Source organism: Pantherophis guttatus, chromosome 17 (genome assembly GCF_059756535.1).
Source record: "Pantherophis guttatus breed Tessera chromosome 17, ASM5975653v1, whole genome shotgun sequence".
Lineage (NCBI taxonomy): Eukaryota > Metazoa > Chordata > Lepidosauria > Squamata > Colubridae > Pantherophis > Pantherophis guttatus.
Window position 1 is genome coordinate 17,898,414 of NC_142079.1, and position 18,239 is coordinate 17,916,652.

Genomic DNA, 18,239 nt, shown 5'->3' on the forward strand with positions numbered 1-18,239 from the left:
GACTGCATTCAACCAGAAAACAAATCTTTTGACACAGAGCTTAGATATGGGAAACAAATATATATTCATGTACCCCACAGTCTGAAACACCCAAAAAACAGTCAATTTTTTCAAATCTGAGCTTTTCCTGAGGAGATAGACCAAAGTGTATCTCAGAATGGGCAGTAGGGCTCAATTCAGCAAGAAAACATAACTTTTGACAGCTCAGATTTGCAACACACAGACGTATTCATGTTCCCCACGGTCTGAAAAAGGGCAAAAACACATTCAATTTTCAATACGAGCTGTCTCTTAGGAGTAAGACCAAACCTGTGTCTCAGAATTGGCAGTAGAACTCAATTCAGCCAGAAAACATAACTTTTAACACAGAGATTAGATATGCAAAAGAAATAAATATTCATGTACCCCACAGTCTGAAAAGCCCAAAAAACAAACAATTTTTTCAAATCTCAGCTTTCCCTATGGAGATAGACCAAAGAGTATCTCATAATGGGCAGTAGGGCTCAATTCAGCAAGAAAACATAACTTTTGGCAAACAGCTCACATTTGCAACACACAGACGTATTCATGTTCCCCACGGTCTGAAAAAGGGCAAAAACACATTCAATTTTCAATACGAGCTTTCTCTGAGGAGGTAGACCAAACCTGTATCTGAGAATTGGCAGTAGGACTCAATTCAGCCAGACAACTTAACTTTTGACCCAAGCTCAGATTTTCAAAAGAAACACGTTCATTTTTGGCAAAGTATGAAAAGACCAAAAACACACAATTTTCAAATCTGAGCTTTCCCTGAAGAGTTAGACGAAAGCTGTATCTCAGAATAGACAGTAGGACTGCATTCAACCAGAAAACATAACTTTTGACACAGAGCTTAGATATGCAAAAGAAACACATATTCATGTACCCCACAGTTTGAAAAACCCAAGAAACAGACAATTTTTTCAAATCCCTGAGGAGATAGACCAAAGTGTCCCTCAGAATTGGTAGTAGGGCTAAATTCAGCCAGAAAACTTAACTTTTGACCCAGAGCTTTGATATGCAAAAGAAACAAATATTCATGTACCCCACAGACAATTTTTTCAAATCTGAGCTTTCCCTGAGGAGATAGACCAAAGTGTCTCTCAGAATTGGCAGTAGGATTCAATTCAGCCAGAAAACTTAACTTTTGACAGACAGCTCAGGTTTGCAGAAGAAACACATATTCATGTTCACCAAGGTCTGAAAATAGCGCAAAAAGGCATTCAATTGTCAATACGAGCTTTCTCTGAGGAGTTAGACCAAAGCTGTATCTCAGAATTGGCAGTAGGATTCAATTCAGCCAGAAAACTTAACTTTTGATACAAGCTCAGATTTTCAAAATAAACACATTCATGTTACGGAAAGTATGAAAACACCCAAAACACACAATTTTCAAATCTCAGCTTTCCCTGAGGAGTTAGACCAAAGCTGTATCTCAGAATAGGCAGTAGGACTGCATTCAACCAGAAAACATAACTTTTGACACAGAGCTTAGATATGGAAAACAAACATATATTCATGTTCTCCACGGTCTGAAGAAAGCGAAAAAAGACATTCAATTTTCAATACGAGCTGTCTATTAGGAGTAAGACCAAACCTGTGTCTCAGAATTGGCAGTAGGACTGCATTCATGTACCCCACAGACAATTTTTTCAAATCTGAGCTTTCCCTGAGGAGATAGACCAAAGTGTCTCTCAGAATTGGCAGTAGGGCTCAATTCAGCCAGAAAACTTAACTTTTGACAGACAGCTCAGGTTTGCAGAAGAAACGCATATTCATGTTCACCAAGGTCTGAAAATAGCGCAAAAAGGCATTCAATTGTCAATACGAGCTTTCTCTGAGGAGTTAGACCAAAGCTGTATCTCAGAATTGGCAGTAGGATTCAATTCAGCCAGAAAACTTAACTTTTGATACAAGCTCAGATTTTCAAAATAAACACATTCATGTTACGGAAAGTATGAAAACACCCAAAACACACAATTTTCAAATCTCAGCTTTCCCTGAGGAGTTAGACCAAAGTGTCTCTCAGAATTGGCAGTAGGGCTCAATTCAGCAAGAAAACATAACTTTTGGCAAACAGCTCACATTTGCAACACACAGACGTATTCATGTTCCCCACGGTCTGAAAAAGGGCAAAAACACATTCAATTTTCAATACGAGCTTTCTCTGAGGAGGTAGACCAAACCTGTATCTGAGAATTGGCAGTAGGACTCAATTCAGCCAGACAACTTAACTTTTGACCCAAGCTCAGATTTTCAAAAGAAACACGTTCATTTTAGGCAAAGTATGAAAATACCAAAAACACACAATTTTCAAATCTGAGCTTTCCCTGAGGAGTTAGACGAAAGCTGTATCTCAGAATAGACAGTAGGACTGCATTCAACCAGAAAACATAACTTTTGACACAGAGCTTAGATATGGAAAACAAACATATATTCATGTTCTCCACGGTCTGAAAAAAGCGAAAAAAGACATTCAATTTTCAATACGAGCTGTCTATTAGGAGTAAGACCAAACCTGTGTCTCAGAATTGGCAGTAGGACTGCATTCATGTACCCCACAGACAATTTTTTCAAATCTGAGCTTTCCCTGAGGAGATAGACTAAAGTGCATCTCAGAATGGGCAGTAGGGCTCAATTCAGCCAGAAAACTGACCTTTTGATACAAGCTCAGATTTTCAAAAGAAACACATTCATGTTACAGAAAGTATGAAAACACCAAAAACACACAATTTTCAAATCTGAGCTTTCCCTGAGGAGTTAGACCAAAGCTGTATCTCAGAAGGACTGCATACAAACAGGAAAACATAAGTTTTGACACAAGCTCAGATTTTCAAAAGAAAAACATGTTCATTTTATGGAAAGTATGAAAAAACCAAAAACACACACTTTTCAAATCTGAACTTTCCTTGAGGAGTTAGACCAAATCTGTATCTCAGAATAGGCAGTAGGACTGCATTCAACCAGAAAACATAACTTTGACACACAGCTCAGATTTGAAAAACAAACATATATTCATGTACCCCACAGTCTGAAAAGCCCAAAAAACTCAATTTTTTCAAATCTGAGCTTTCCCTGAGGAGATAGACCAAAATGCATCTCAGAATGGGCAGTAGGCCTCTATTCAGCCAGAAAACTAAACTTTTGACACAAGCTCAGATTTTCAAAAGAAACACGTGTTCATGTTACGCAAAGTATGAAAAGACCAAAAACACACAATTTTCAAATCTGAGCTATCCCTTAGGATCTGTATCTCAGAATAGGCAGTAGGACTGCATTCAACCAGAAAACAAATCTTTTGACACAGAGCTTAGATATGGGAAACAAATATATATTCATGTACCCCACAGTCTGAAACACCCAAAAAACAGTCAATTTTTTCAAATCTGAGCTTTTCCTGAGGAGATAGACCAAAGTGTATCTCAGAATGGGCAGTAGGGCTCAATTCAGCAAGAAAACATAACTTTTGACAGCTCAGATTTGCAACACACAGACGTATTCATGTTCCCCACGGTCTGAAAAAGGGCAAAAACACATTCAATTTTCAATACGAGCTGTCTCTTAGGAGTAAGACCAAACCTGTGTCTCAGAATTGGCAGTAGAACTCAATTCAGCCAGAAAACATAACTTTTAACACAGAGATTAGATATGCAAAAGAAATAAATATTCATGTACCCCACAGTCTGAAAAGCCCAAAAAACAAACAATTTTTTCAAATCTCAGCTTTCCCTATGGAGATAGACCAAAGAGTATCTCATAATGGGCAGTAGGGCTCAATTCAGCAAGAAAACATAACTTTTGGCAAACAGCTCACATTTGCAACACACAGACGTATTCATGTTCCCCACGGTCTGAAAAAGGGCAAAAACACATTCAATTTTCAATACGAGCTTTCTCTGAGGAGGTAGACCAAACCTGTATCTGAGAATTGGCAGTAGGACTCAATTCAGCCAGACAACTTAACTTTTGACCCAAGCTCAGATTTTCAAAAGAAACACGTTCATTTTTGGCAAAGTATGAAAAGACCAAAAACACACAATTTTCAAATCTGAGCTTTCCCTGAAGAGTTAGACGAAAGCTGTATCTCAGAATAGACAGTAGGACTGCATTCAACCAGAAAACATAACTTTTGACACAGAGCTTAGATATGCAAAAGAAACACATATTCATGTACCCCACAGTTTGAAAAACCCAAGAAACAGACAATTTTTTCAAATCCCTGAGGAGATAGACCAAAGTGTCCCTCAGAATTGGTAGTAGGGCTAAATTCAGCCAGAAAACTTAACTTTTGACCCAGAGCTTTGATATGCAAAAGAAACAAATATTCATGTACCCCACAGACAATTTTTTCAAATCTGAGCTTTCCCTGAGGAGATAGACCAAAGTGTCTCTCAGAATTGGAAGTAGGGCTAAATTCAGCCAGAAAACTTAACTTTTGATACAAGCTCAGATTTTTTCCACAGACAATTTTTTCAAATCTGAGCTTTCCCTGAGGAGATAGACCAAAGTGTCTCTCAGAATTGGCAGTAGGATTCAATTCAGCCAGAAAACTTAACTTTTGACAGACAGCTCAGGTTTGCAGAAGAAACACATATTCATGTTCACCAAGGTCTGAAAGGCCCAAAAAACAGACAATTTTTTCAACTCTGAGCTTTCCCTGAGGAGATAGACCAAAGTGTCCCTCAGAATTGGCAGTAGGGCTAAATTCAGCCAGAAAACTTAACTTTTGACCCAGAGCTTAGATATGCAAAAGAAACAAATATTCATGTATCCCACAGACATTTTTTTCAAATCTGAGCTTTCCCTGAGGAGATAGACCAAAGTGTCTCTCAGAATTGGCAGTAGGGCTCAATTCAGCCAGAAAACTTAACTTTTGACAGACAGCTCAGGTTTGCAGAAGAAACACATATTCATGTTCACCAAGGTCTGAAAATAGCGCAAAAAGGCATTCAATTGTCAATACGAGCTTTCTCTGAGGAGTTAGACCAAAGCTGTATCTCAGAATTGGCAGTAGGATTCAATTCAGCCAGAAAACTTAACTTTTGATACAAGGTCAGATTTTCAAAATAAACACATTCATGTTACGGAAAGTATGAAAACACCCAAAACACACAATTTTCAAATCTCAGCTTTCCCTGAGGAGTTAGACCAAAGCTGTATCTCAGAATAGGCAGTAGGACTGCATTCAACCAGAAAATATAACTTTTGACACAGAGCTTAGATATGGAAAACAAACATATATTCATGTTCTCCACGGTCTGAAAAAAGCGAAAAAAGACATTCAATTTTCAATACGAGCTGTCTATTAGGAGTAAGACCAAACCTGTGTCTCAGAATTGGCAGTAGGACTGCATTCATGTACCCCACAGACAATTTTTTCAAATCTGAGCTTTCCCTGAGGAGATAGACCAAAGTGTCTCTCAGAATTGGCAGTAGGGCTCAATTCAGCCAGAAAACTTAACTTTTGACAGACAGCTCAGGTTTGCAGAAGAAACGCATATTCATGTTCACCAAGGTCTGAAAATAGCGCAAAAAGGCATTCAATTGTCAATACGAGCTTTCTCTGAGGAGTTAGACCAAAGCTGTATCTTAGAATTGGCAGTAGGATTCAATTCAGCCAGAAAACTTAACTTTGATACAAGCTCAGATTTTCAAAATAAACACATATTCATGTTACGGAAAGTATGAAAACACCAAAAACACACAATTTTCAAATCTGAGCTTTCCCTGAGGAGTTAGACCAAAGCTGTATCTCAGAATAGACAGTAGGACTGCATTCAACCAGAAAACATAACTTTTGACACAGAGCTTAGATATGCAAAAGAAACACATATTCATGTACCCCACAGTTTGAAAAACCCAAAAAACAGAAAATTTTTTCAAATCCCTGAGGAGATAGACCAAAGTGTCCCTTAGAATTGGCAGTAGGGCTAAATTCAGCCAGAAAACTTAACTTTTGACAGACAGCTCAGGTTTGCGGAAGAAACACATATTCATGTTCACCAAGGTCTGAAAAAGGGCAAAAACACATTCAATTTTCAATACGAGCTTTCTCTGAGGAGGTAGACCAAACCTGTATCTCAGAATTGGCAGTAGGATTCAATTCAGCCAGAAAACTTAACTTTTGATACAAGCTCAGATTTTCAAAATAAACACATTCATGTTACGGAAAGTATGAAAACACCAAAAACACACAATTTTCAAATCTCAGCTTTCCCTGAGGAGTTAGACCAAAGCTGTATCTCAGAATAGGCAGTAGGGCTCAATTCAGCCAGAAAACTTTACTTTTCAAAAAGAGCTTAGATATGTAAAACAAACACATAGTCATGTACCCCACAGTCTGAAAAGCCCAAAAAACTGTCAATTTTTTCAAATCTGAGCTTTCCCTGAGGAGATAGACCAAAGTGTCTGTCAGAATTGGCAGTAGGGCTCAATTCAGCCAGAAAACTTAACTTTTGATACAAGCTCAGATTTTTTCCACAGACAATTTTTTCAAATCTGAGCTTTCCCTGAGGAGATAGACCAAAGTGTCTCTCAGAATTGGCAATAGGATTCAATTCAGCCAGAAAACTTAACTTTTGACAGAAAGCTCAGGTTTGCAGAAGAAACACATATTCATGTTCACCAAGGTCTGAAAGGCCCAAAAAACAGACAATTTTTTCAACTCTGAGCTTTCCCTGAGGAGATAGACCAAAGTGTCCCTCAGAATTGGCAGTAGGGCTAAATTCAGCCAGAAAACTTAACTTTTGACCCAGAGCTTAGATATGCAAAAGAAACAAATATTCATGTATCCCACAGACATTTTTTTCAAATCTGAGCTTTCCCTGAGGAGATAGACCAAAGTGTCTCTCAGAATTGGCAGTAGGGCTCAATTCAGACAGAAAACTTAACTTTTGACAGACAGCTCAGGTTTGCAGAAGAAACGCATATTCATGTTCACCAAGGTCTGAAAATAGCGCAAAAAGGCATTCAATTGTCAATACGAGCTTTCTCTGAGGAGTTAGACCAAAGCTGTATCTCAGAATTGGCAGTAGGATTCAATTCAGCCAGAAAACTTAACTTTTGATACAAGCTCAGATTTTCAAAATAAACACATTCATGTTACGGAAAGTATGAAAACACCCAAAACACACAATTTTCAAATCTCAGCTTTCCCTGAGGAGTTAGACCAAAGTGTCTCTCAGAATTGGCAGTAGGGCTCAATTCAGCAAGAAAACATAACTTTTGGCAAACAGCTCACATTTGCAACACACAGACGTATTCATGTTCCCCACGGTCTGAAAAAGGGCAAAAACACATTCAATTTTCAATACGAGCTTTCTCTGAGGAGGTAGACCAAACCTGTATCTGAGAATTGGCAGTAGGACTCAATTCAGCCAGACAACTTAACTTTTGACCCAAGCTCAGATTTTCAAAAGAAACACGTTCATTTTAGGCAAAGTATGAAAATACCAAAAACACACAATTTTCAAATCTGAGCTTTCCCTGAGGAGTTAGACGAAAGCTGTATCTCAGAATAGACAGTAGGACTGCATTCAACCAGAAAACATAACTTTTGACACAGAGCTTAGATATGGAAAACAAACATATATTCATGTTCTCCACGGTCTGAAAAAAGCGAAAAAAGACATTCAATTTTCAATACGAGCTGTCTATTAGGAGTAAGACCAAACCTGTGTCTCAGAATTGGCAGTAGGACTGCATTCATGTACCCCACAGACAATTTTTTCAAATCTGAGCTTTCCCTGAGGAGATAGACTAAAGTGCATCTCAGAATGGGCAGTAGGGCTCAATTCAGCCAGAAAACTGACCTTTTGATACAAGCTCAGATTTTCAAAAGAAACACATTCATGTTACAGAAAGTATGAAAACACCAAAAACACACAATTTTCAAATCTGAGCTTTCCCTGAGGAGTTAGACCAAAGCTGTATCTCAGAAGGACTGCATACAAACAGGAAAACATAAGTTTTGACACAAGCTCAGATTTTCAAAAGAAAAACATGTTCATTTTATGGAAAGTATGAAAAAACCAAAAACACACACTTTTCAAATCTGAACTTTCCTTGAGGAGTTAGACCAAATCTGTATCTCAGAATAGGCAGTAGGACTGCATTCAACCAGAAAACATAACTTTGACACACAGCTCAGATTTGAAAAACAAACATATATTCATGTACCCCACAGTCTGAAAAGCCCAAAAAACTCAATTTTTTCAAATCTGAGCTTTCCCTGAGGAGATAGACCAAAATGCATCTCAGAATGGGCAGTAGGCCTCTATTCAGCCAGAAAACTAAACTTTTGACACAAGCTCAGATTTTCAAAAGAAACACGTGTTCATGTTACGCAAAGTATGAAAAGACCAAAAACACACAATTTTCAAATCTGAGCTATCCCTTAGGATCTGTATCTCAGAATAGGCAGTAGGACTGCATTCAACCAGAAAACAAATCTTTTGACACAGAGCTTAGATATGGGAAACAAATATATATTCATGTACCCCACAGTCTGAAACACCCAAAAAACAGTCAATTTTTTCAAATCTGAGCTTTTCCTGAGGAGATAGACCAAAGTGTATCTCAGAATGGGCAGTAGGGCTCAATTCAGCAAGAAAACATAACTTTTGACAGCTCAGATTTGCAACACACAGACGTATTCATGTTCCCCACGGTCTGAAAAAGGGCAAAAACACATTCAATTTTCAATACGAGCTGTCTCTTAGGAGTAAGACCAAACCTGTGTCTCAGAATTGGCAGTAGAACTCAATTCAGCCAGAAAACATAACTTTTAACACAGAGATTAGATATGCAAAAGAAATAAATATTCATGTACCCCACAGTCTGAAAAGCCCAAAAAACAAACAATTTTTTCAAATCTCAGCTTTCCCTATGGAGATAGACCAAAGAGTATCTCATAATGGGCAGTAGGGCTCAATTCAGCAAGAAAACATAACTTTTGGCAAACAGCTCACATTTGCAACACACAGACGTATTCATGTTCCCCACGGTCTGAAAAAGGGCAAAAACACATTCAATTTTCAATACGAGCTTTCTCTGAGGAGGTAGACCAAACCTGTATCTGAGAATTGGCAGTAGGACTCAATTCAGCCAGACAACTTAACTTTTGACCCAAGCTCAGATTTTCAAAAGAAACACGTTCATTTTTGGCAAAGTATGAAAAGACCAAAAACACACAATTTTCAAATCTGAGCTTTCCCTGAAGAGTTAGACGAAAGCTGTATCTCAGAATAGACAGTAGGACTGCATTCAACCAGAAAACATAACTTTTGACACAGAGCTTAGATATGCAAAAGAAACACATATTCATGTACCCCACAGTTTGAAAAACCCAAGAAACAGACAATTTTTTCAAATCCCTGAGGAGATAGACCAAAGTGTCCCTCAGAATTGGTAGTAGGGCTAAATTCAGCCAGAAAACTTAACTTTTGACCCAGAGCTTTGATATGCAAAAGAAACAAATATTCATGTACCCCACAGACAATTTTTTCAAATCTGAGCTTTCCCTGAGGAGATAGACCAAAGTGTCTCTCAGAATTGGAAGTAGGGCTAAATTCAGCCAGAAAACTTAACTTTTGATACAAGCTCAGATTTTTTCCACAGACAATTTTTTCAAATCTGAGCTTTCCCTGAGGAGATAGACCAAAGTGTCTCTCAGAATTGGCAGTAGGATTCAATTCAGCCAGAAAACTTAACTTTTGACAGACAGCTCAGGTTTGCAGAAGAAACACATATTCATGTTCACCAAGGTCTGAAAGGCCCAAAAAACAGACAATTTTTTCAACTCTGAGCTTTCCCTGAGGAGATAGACCAAAGTGTCCCTCAGAATTGGCAGTAGGGCTAAATTCAGCCAGAAAACTTAACTTTTGACCCAGAGCTTAGATATGCAAAAGAAACAAATATTCATGTATCCCACAGACATTTTTTTCAAATCTGAGCTTTCCCTGAGGAGATAGACCAAAGTGTCTCTCAGAATTGGCAGTAGGGCTCAATTCAGCCAGAAAACTTAACTTTTGACAGACAGCTCAGGTTTGCAGAAGAAACACATATTCATGTTCACCAAGGTCTGAAAATAGCGCAAAAAGGCATTCAATTGTCAATACGAGCTTTCTCTGAGGAGTTAGACCAAAGCTGTATCTCAGAATTGGCAGTAGGATTCAATTCAGCCAGAAAACTTAACTTTTGATACAAGGTCAGATTTTCAAAATAAACACATTCATGTTACGGAAAGTATGAAAACACCCAAAACACACAATTTTCAAATCTCAGCTTTCCCTGAGGAGTTAGACCAAAGCTGTATCTCAGAATAGGCAGTAGGACTGCATTCAACCAGAAAATATAACTTTTGACACAGAGCTTAGATATGGAAAACAAACATATATTCATGTTCTCCACGGTCTGAAAAAAGCGAAAAAAGACATTCAATTTTCAATACGAGCTGTCTATTAGGAGTAAGACCAAACCTGTGTCTCAGAATTGGCAGTAGGACTGCATTCATGTACCCCACAGACAATTTTTTCAAATCTGAGCTTTCCCTGAGGAGATAGACCAAAGTGTCTCTCAGAATTGGCAGTAGGGCTCAATTCAGCCAGAAAACTTAACTTTTGACAGACAGCTCAGGTTTGCAGAAGAAACGCATATTCATGTTCACCAAGGTCTGAAAATAGCGCAAAAAGGCATTCAATTGTCAATACGAGCTTTCTCTGAGGAGTTAGACCAAAGCTGTATCTTAGAATTGGCAGTAGGATTCAATTCAGCCAGAAAACTTAACTTTGATACAAGCTCAGATTTTCAAAATAAACACATATTCATGTTACGGAAAGTATGAAAACACCAAAAACACACAATTTTCAAATCTGAGCTTTCCCTGAGGAGTTAGACCAAAGCTGTATCTCAGAATAGACAGTAGGACTGCATTCAACCAGAAAACATAACTTTTGACACAGAGCTTAGATATGCAAAAGAAACACATATTCATGTACCCCACAGTTTGAAAAACCCAAAAAACAGAAAATTTTTTCAAATCCCTGAGGAGATAGACCAAAGTGTCCCTTAGAATTGGCAGTAGGGCTAAATTCAGCCAGAAAACTTAACTTTTGACAGACAGCTCAGGTTTGCGGAAGAAACACATATTCATGTTCACCAAGGTCTGAAAAAGGGCAAAAACACATTCAATTTTCAATACGAGCTTTCTCTGAGGAGGTAGACCAAACCTGTATCTCAGAATTGGCAGTAGGATTCAATTCAGCCAGAAAACTTAACTTTTGATACAAGCTCAGATTTTCAAAATAAACACATTCATGTTACGGAAAGTATGAAAACACCAAAAACACACAATTTTCAAATCTCAGCTTTCCCTGAGGAGTTAGACCAAAGCTGTATCTCAGAATAGGCAGTAGGGCTCAATTCAGCCAGAAAACTTTACTTTTCAAAAAGAGCTTAGATATGTAAAACAAACACATAGTCATGTACCCCACAGTCTGAAAAGCCCAAAAAACTGTCAATTTTTTCAAATCTGAGCTTTCCCTGAGGAGATAGACCAAAGTGTCTGTCAGAATTGGCAGTAGGGCTCAATTCAGCCAGAAAACTTAACTTTTGATACAAGCTCAGATTTTTTCCACAGACAATTTTTTCAAATCTGAGCTTTCCCTGAGGAGATAGACCAAAGTGTCTCTCAGAATTGGCAATAGGATTCAATTCAGCCAGAAAACTTAACTTTTGACAGAAAGCTCAGGTTTGCAGAAGAAACACATATTCATGTTCACCAAGGTCTGAAAGGCCCAAAAAACAGACAATTTTTTCAACTCTGAGCTTTCCCTGAGGAGATAGACCAAAGTGTCCCTCAGAATTGGCAGTAGGGCTAAATTCAGCCAGAAAACTTAACTTTTGACCCAGAGCTTAGATATGCAAAAGAAACAAATATTCATGTATCCCACAGACATTTTTTTCAAATCTGAGCTTTCCCTGAGGAGATAGACCAAAGTGTCTCTCAGAATTGGCAGTAGGGCTCAATTCAGACAGAAAACTTAACTTTTGACAGACAGCTCAGGTTTGCAGAAGAAACACATATTCATGTTCACCAAGGTCTGAAAATAGCGCAAAAAGGCATTCAATTGTCAATACGAGCTTTCTCTGAGGAGTTAGACCAAAGCTGTATCTTAGAATTGGCAGTAGGATTCAATTCAGCCAGAAAACTTAACTTTGATACAAGCTCAGATTTTCAAAATAAACACATATTCATGTTACGGAAAGTATGAAAACACCAAAAACACACAATTTTCAAATCTGAGCTTTCCCTGAGGAGTTAGACCAAAGCTGTATCTCAGAATAGACAGTAGGACTGCATTCAACCAGAAAACATAACTTTTGACACAGAGCTTAGATATGCAAAAGAAACACATATTCATGTACCCCACAGTTTGAAAAACCCAAAAAACAGAAAATTTTTTCAAATCCCTGAGGAGATAGACCAAAGTGTCCCTTAGAATTGGCAGTAGGGCTAAATTCAACCAGAAAACTTAACTTTTGACAGACAGCTCAGGTTTGCGGAAGAAACACATATTCATGTTCACCAAGGTCTGAAAAAGGGCAAAAACACATTCAATTTTCAATACGAGCTTTCTCTGAGGAGGTAGACGAAACCTGTATCTGAGAATTGGCAGTAGGATTCAATTCAGCCAGAAAACTTAACTTTTGATACAAGCTCAGATTTTCAAAATAAACACATTCATGTTACGGAAAGTATGAAAACACCAAAAACACACAATTTTCAAATCTCAGCTTTCCCTGAGTAGTTAGACCAAAGCTGTATCTCAGAATTGGCAGTAGGATTCAATTCAGCCAGAAAACTTAACTTTTGATACAAGCTCAGATTTTCAAAATAAACACATTCATGTTACGGAAAGTATGAAAACACCAAAAACACACAATTTTCAAATCTCAGCTTTCCCTGAGGAGTTAGACCAAAGCTGTATCTCAGAATAGGCAGTAGGGCTCAATTCAGCCAGAAAACTTAACTTTTCAAAAAGAGCTTAGATATGTAAAACAAACACATAGTCATGTACCCCACAGTCTGAAAAGCCCAAAAAACTGTCAATTTTTTCAAATCTGAGCTTTCCCTGAGGAGATAGACCAAAGTGTCTCTCAGAATTGGCAGTAGGGCTCAATTCAGCCAGAAAACTTAACTTTTGACTCAGAGCTTAGATATGTAAAACAAACACATAGTCATGTTCCCCACGGTCTGAAAAAGGGCAAAAAGAAATTCAAATTTCAAGTACGAGGTTTCCTTGAGGAGAGACCAATTTCTCTCAGAATTGGCAGTAGGGCTCAATTCAGCCAGAAAACTTAACTTTTGATACAAGCTCAGATTTTTTCCACAGACATTTTTTTCAAATCTGAGCTTTCCCTGAGGAGATAGACCAAAGTGTCCCTCCGAATTGGCAGTAGGGCTCAATTCAGCCAGAAAACTTAGCTTTTGACCGACAGCTCAGGTTTGCAGAAGAAACGCATATTCATGTTCACCAAGGTCTGAAAATAGCGCAAAAAGGCATTCAATTGTCAATACGAGCTTTCTCTGAGGAGTTAGACCAAAGCTGTATCTCAGAATTGGCAGTAGGGCTCAATTCAGCCAGAAAACTTAACTTTTCAAAAAGAGCTTAGATATGTAAAACAAACAGATAGTCATGTACCCCACAGTCTGAAAAGCCCAAAAAACTGCCAATTTTTTCAAATCTGAGCTTTCCCTGAGGAGATAGACCAAAGTGTCTCTCAGAATTGGCAGTAGGGCTCAATTCAGCCAGAAAACTTAACTTTTGATACAAGCTCAGATTTTCAAAATAAACACATTCATGTTACGGAAAGTATGAAAACACCAAAAACACACAATTTTCAAATCTCAGCTTTCCCTGAGGAGTTAGACCAAAGCTGTATCTCAGAATAGGCAGTAGGACTGCATTCAACCAGAAAACATAACTTTTGACACAGAGCTTAGATATGGAAAACAAACATATATTCATGTTCCCCACAGTCTGAAAAAAGCGAAAAACGTCATTCAATTTTCAATACGAGCTGTCTATTAGGAGTAAGACCAAACCTGTGTCTCAGAATTGGCAGTAGGACTGCATTCATGTACCCCACAGACAATTTTTTCAAATCTGAGCTTTCCCTGAGGAGATAGACCAAAGTGTCTCTCAGAATTGGCAGTAGGGCTCAATTCAGCCAGAAAACTGACCTTTTGATACAAGCTCAGATTTTCAAAAGAAACACATTCATGTTACAGAAAGTATGAAAACACCAAAAACACACAATTTTCAAATCTGAGCTTTCCCTGAGGAGTTAGACCAAAGCTGTATCTCAGAAGGACTGCATACAAACAGGAAAACATAAGTTTTGACACAAGCTCAGATTTTCAAAAGAAAAACATGTTCATTTTATGGAAAGTATGAAAAAACCAAAAACACACACTTTTCAAATCTGAACTTTCCTTGAGGAGTTAGACCAAATCTGTATCTCAGAATAGGCAGTAGGACTGCATTCAACCAGAAAACATAACTTTGACACACAGCTCAGATTTGAAAAACAAACATATATTCATGTACCCCACAGTCTGAAAAGCCCAAAAAACTCAATTTTTTCAAATCTGAGCTTTCCCTGAGGAGATAGACCAAAATGCATCTCAGAATGGGCAGTAGGCCTCTATTCAGCCAGAAAACTAAACTTTTGACACAAGCTCAGATTTTCAAAAGAAACACGTGTTCATGTTACGCAAAGTATGAAAAGACCAAAAACACACAATTTTCAAATCTGAGCTATCCCTTAGGATCTGTATCTCAGAATAGGCAGTAGGACTGCATTCAACCAGAAAACAAATCTTTTGACACAGAGCTTAGATATGGGAAACAAATATATATTCATGTACCCCACAGTCTGAAACACCCAAAAAACAGTCAATTTTTTCAAATCTGAGCTTTTCCTGAGGAGATAGACCAAAGTGTATCTCAGAATGGGCACTAGGGCTCAATTCAGCAAGAAAACATAACTTTTGACAGCTCAGATTTGCAACACACAGACGTATTCATGTTCCCCACGGTCTGAAAAAGGGCAAAAACACATTCAATTTTCAATACGAGCTGTCTCTTAGGAGTAAGACCAAACCTGTGTCTCAGAATTGGCAGTAGAACTCAATTCAGCCAGAAAACATAACTTTTAACACAGAGATTAGATATGCAAAAGAAATAAATATTCATGTACCCCACAGTCTGAAAAGCCCAAAAAACAAACAATTTTTTCAAATCTCAGCTTTCCCTATGGAGATAGACCAAAGAGTATCTCATAATGGGCAGTAGGGCTCAATTCAGCAAGAAAACATAACTTTTGGCAAACAGCTCAGATTTGCAACACACAGACGTATTCATGTTCCCCACGGTCTGAAAAAGGGCAAAAACACATTCAATTTTCAATACGAGCTTTCTCTGAGGAGGTAGACCAAACCTGTATCTGAGAATTGGCAGTAGGACTCAATTCAGCCAGACAACTTAACTTTTGACCCAAGCTCAGATTTTCAAAAGAAACACGTTCATTTTTGGCAAAGTATGAAAAGACCAAAAACACACAATTTTCAAATCTGAGCTTTCCCTGAAGAGTTAGACGAAAGCTGTATCTCAGAATAGACAGTAGGACTGCATTCAACCAGAAAACATAACTTTTGACACAGAGCTTAGATATGCAAAAGAAACACATATTCATGTACCCCACAGTTTGAAAAACCCAAGAAACAGACAATTTTTTCAAATCCCTGAGGAGATAGACCAAAGTGTCCCTCAGAATTGGTAGTAGGGCTAAATTCAGCCAGAAAACTTAACTTTTGACCCAGAGCTTTGATATGCAAAAGAAACAAATATTCATGTACCCCACAGACAATTTTTTCAAATCTGAGCTTTCCCTGAGGAGATAGACCAAAGTGTCTCTCAGAATTGGAAGTAGGGCTAAATTCAGCCAGAAAACTTAACTTTTGATACAAGCTCAGATTTTTTCCACAGACAATTTTTTCAAATCTGAGCTTTCCCTGAGGAGATAGACCAAAGTGTCTCTCAGAATTGGCAGTAGGATTCAATTCAGCCAGAAAACTTAACTTTTGACAGACAGCTCAGGTTTGCAGAAGAAACACATATTCATGTTCACCAAGGTCTGAAAGGCCCAAAAAACAGACAATTTTTTCAACTCTGAGCTTTCCCTGAGGAGATAGACCAAAGTGTCCCTCAGAATTGGCAGTAGGGCTAAATTCAGCCAGAAAACTTAACTTTTGACCCAGAGCTTAGATATGCAAAAGAAACAAATATTCATGTATCCCACAGACATTTTTTTCAAATCTGAGCTTTCCCTGAGGAGATAGACCAAAGTGTCTCTCAGAATTGGCAGTAGGGCTCAATTCAGCCAGAAAACTTAACTTTTGACAGACAGCTCAGGTTTGCAGAAGAAACACATATTCATGTTCACCAAGGTCTGAAAATAGCGCAAAAAGGCATTCAATTGTCAATACGAGCTTTCTCTGAGGAGTTAGACCAAAGCTGTATCTCAGAATTGGCAGTAGGATTCAATTCAGCCAGAAAACTTAACTTTTGATACAAGGTCAGATTTTCAAAATAAACACATTCATGTTACGGAAAGTATGAAAACACCCAAAACACACAATTTTCAAATCTCAGCTTTCCCTGAGGAGTTAGACCAAAGCTGTATCTCAGAATAGGCAGTAGGACTGCATTCAACCAGAAAATATAACTTTTGACACAGAGCTTAGATATGGAAAACAAACATATATTCATGTTCTCCACGGTCTGAAAAAAGCGAAAAAAGACATTCAATTTTCAATACGAGCTGTCTATTAGGAGTAAGACCAAACCTGTGTCTCAGAATTGGCAGTAGGACTGCATTCATGTACCCCACAGACAATTTTTTCAAATCTGAGCTTTCCCTGAGGAGATAGACCAAAGTGTCTCTCAGAATTGGCAGTAGGGCTCAATTCAGCCAGAAAACTTAACTTTTGACAGACAGCTCAGGTTTGCAGAAGAAACGCATATTCATGTTCACCAAGGTCTGAAAATAGCGCAAAAAGGCATTCAATTGTCAATACGAGCTTTCTCTGAGGAGTTAGACCAAAGCTGTATCTTAGAATTGGCAGTAGGATTCAATTCAGCCAGAAAACTTAACTTTGATACAAGCTCAGATTTTCAAAATAAATACATATTCATGTTACGGAAAGTATGAAAACACCAAAAACACACAATTTTCAAATCTGAGCTTTCCCTGAGGAGTTAGACCAAAGCTGTATCTCAGAATAGACAGTAGGACTGCATTCAACCAGAAAACATAACTTTTGACACAGAGCTTAGATATGCAAAAGAAACACATATTCATGTACCCCACAGTTTGAAAAACCCAAAAAACAGAAAATTTTTTCAAATCCCTGAGGAGATAGACCAAAGTGTCCCTTAGAATTGGCAGTAGGGCTAAATTCAGCCAGAAAACTTAACTTTTGACAGACAGCTCAGGTTTGCGGAAGAAACACATATTCATGTTCACCAAGGTCTGAAAAAGGGCAAAAACACATTCAATTTTCAATACGAGCTTTCTCTGAGGAGGTAGACCAAACCTGTATCTCAGAATTGGCAGTAGGATTCAATTCAGCCAGAAAACTTAACTTTTGATACAAGCTCAGATTTTCAAAATAAACACATTCATGTTACGGAAAGTATGAAAACACCAAAAACACACAATTTTCAAATCTCAGCTTTCCCTGAGGAGTTAGACCAAAGCTGTATCTCAGAATAGGCAGTAGGGCTCAATTCAGCCAGAAAACTTAACTTTTCAAAAAGAGCTTAGATATGTAAAACAAACACATAGTCATGTACCCCACAGTCTGAAAAGCCCAAAAAACTGTCAATTTTTTCAAATCTGAGCTTTCCCTGAGGAGATAGACCAAAGTGTCTGTCAGAATTGGCAGTAGGGCTCAATTCAGCCAGAAAACTTAACTTTTGATACAAGCTCAGATTTTTTCCACAGACAATTTTTTCAAATCTGAGCTTTCCCTGAGGAGATAGACCAAAGTGTCTCTCAGAATTGGCAATAGGATTCAATTCAGCCAGAAAACTTAACTTTTGACAGACAGCTCAGGTTTGCAGAAGAAACACATATTCATGTTCACCAAGGTC